The following is a 2573-nucleotide window of genomic DNA, read 5'->3' as shown; positions in this document are numbered from 1 at the left end:
TCGTGTATTACGCATTTCTTGTCCGTGAATATGAATCTGCACATGAACTTTCCTAATCCTCCTCACACCTTTCCGTAAAGCGTGGCCAAATCTTTGTTGGGAAGTAGTTCTGCAATATAGTAGTGCCAACCTTACTCCTGGGTAGGGGATCAGAGAGACAGCACAGGCAGGTAAAAGTCAAAGACTTTCCAGTGTCACAAGATTTGGGGTAGAGAGCTTGGTCACGGCCAAGTCGTTCGACCACCCCCTCCACCGGAGCCCAGGAAGACCTCCGGGTGCCCGCCATATTCAGAGGGGTCACAGAAGACGGGTAAGTGAGCAGACCTGCCCTTGCTGCGTCTGTCTCAATGTTCAAGCATGGAAGAGAGGTATTTCAATATTTGTACTAATTCTTTTATTTCCAGCTTCGGATTGTGTAAGGAAATGAAGGTTCTCGTTTAATTTCGGAAATTTGACCCCCTGTGTTAATGTATCTGGTCCCCAGTTTGCCTGTTATCCTCCTCACGTAGTGGATGTCCTATTTAAAATATTGGGAAGCTTTGTTGGTATACATTTGGCAAACACAATTCCGTCTTGCCCGTAGAAAAGTGCGTGTGGATTGGTATATAATATACCCGAGCTATAAGTTGTAAAATTGTAATATCTGTAAACTGGAACAATTGCTGCAATCGCTGTAAAATCGAGTGATAATATTGAAAATAAATACGTAATCAATTATCATCAGTCTTCAACATACCATAAAAAAATCACAAAGAAGTCAAGTTAAAGCAATTCATTTAAAATAAAAGATATAGAATGCAGGGACCCACACATCAGCGTGTGAGCCCTCCGTCCCCTTGTCTAGTATCGTACAGACAGGGCACGCTCTCTAGGTAGCGCTCTCAAGCTCCCCTCCCCAGTTATCCGTTGCGCAATTTTCATTCAGGGCTTGACGACATCAACTTTCATCTGGCGTCCCTAGGCGTCCCTAGACGGTAAACTTTCAATGTTGTCAGCACACCGCTCTCCCGGCCGTGTGTCGGTTCGCGAGACCAGAGCCGCTACTTTTCAATCAGGTAGCTCCTCAGTTTGGCTCGCAAGGGCTGAGTGCACCATGCTTCCCAACAGCGCTCGGCAGACTTGATGGTCACCCATCCAAGTGCTAGCCCAGCCCAACAGTGCTTAACTTCGGTGATCTGACGGGAACCTGTGGTACCACTGCGGCAAGGCCGTTGGCTATTACAAGTAGGGGGTGGTTGTAATGGCGTGGGTGGCTGTGGGCAAGTGGTTCTCTTGTGTACGACTTCATACACGATGGTAAAGAGAGGTGGTACACAGAGTGATGCGGTAGCTGTCGTCGTAGAAAAGCTGGATAGGAGCAGAATAAGTTAACAACTCAAACAGAAGATTTACGTAATTTGTACTTCCCCAAGAGTACCACGGTTCAATGCACATAATGCAGCAAGAAACAGAGTCCAGCTATCAGGATGTCAACAAGGATTAGGAATCGCGATCAGGCAGCATCAGCGTCTCGTAGGAAAGAGGCTGCAAAAGGGACTCCGCTGAGTGGCTGCTGCGCAACCTCTATCGACTTGCAGTTCTGTTGCCAACGTAAAGACGCTGGTAGGATGGTATCAATAGCACACGTTCTCTGGATGAGATGGAGAGGAGGTGTAGAAAATGTATGCTGTCAGTGATTGGCGAAACAATTTATTGATTCTCTAGTAAACAGGTACAGAAACAGTGTGTCCACTAATGGAGCGGTGAATCTCAGGCCGTGATGGGCTGGTGCAAAGGCGTCGGTGGCAGCGAATCGCGTCCAAAGCTCTGCTGAGACCCTGCTGGCAGCTGCCTCACAACACTGATTCAGGCAGCAGCGGTTAAGCACCCACGGCTCTGGACAGAGCGAACCCACATTCAGCATCAATTGTAGTCTACAGTGTTGCCCAGTTTGAAATCCAGAACAGGTGGATGGAGGAGGTCAGCTGGCGTCGATGAACACCAACGGCTCGGGAGTGGGGTTCTCTCAGTGTGTATTTCAGCCCATGTGGCTGCAGCTGGACCTCCAGCAGGTGTTCACGTGAAGATGACAGTGGAGTGAAATTGTCCAGATGGCGAAAGCTGTCGGGCAGCGGTCATTGGTTGGTAACGCCACTGCTTTGGTGATGGCTGCTTCAGGAGTGAGAGGATGATGCTGCAGCAAACACTGACACACTGACCCGTAGCCCGTCAGTGCAGATGACCTGCTCGTCTCGCCCGGGAGTATAAAAGGGCAGTCAGATGACAACAAGACAGGTTATGTAACGAGCAAGACACGGACGCCGGTGACGCAGATGGGTATTTGTGTAGAAGTGCCCTTCACTGGGAATCAGGAAGGGACAGCGCGAACTTTCATTGCTGTCCAGGGTCACATCTACCAGAGGCTCCCGTAGACTATCATAAGTAAGCGTAGACTGCCACAGTTTTCCTTGCGGCCTTCACCAGTTAAGATCGTAACTGTATTACCCGTACGTTACATGTATCGTACACGAATCGGGCGTTACCTCACCTCGATCGTTCTGTTTGCGTTTACGATCAGCGTCTCTCCAGATTCC

The 2573-nt window shown here is 49.0% G+C and overlaps 1 pseudogene; it reads right to left on the bottom strand.

Annotated features, from left to right (window-relative positions):
• Positions 1-1098: 1098 nt before the first annotated feature.
• LOC126102385 (5S ribosomal RNA) lies at positions 1099-1216 on the bottom strand (annotated as a pseudogene).
• Positions 1217-2573: the final 1357 nt, after the last annotated feature.

The sequence above is a fragment of the Schistocerca cancellata genome, chromosome 9 (assembly GCF_023864275.1).
Source record: "Schistocerca cancellata isolate TAMUIC-IGC-003103 chromosome 9, iqSchCanc2.1, whole genome shotgun sequence".
Taxonomy (NCBI): domain Eukaryota; kingdom Metazoa; phylum Arthropoda; class Insecta; order Orthoptera; family Acrididae; genus Schistocerca; species Schistocerca cancellata.
Note: the sequence above shows the minus strand (reverse complement) of the source record. Positions and strands in the feature narration are given on the sequence as shown.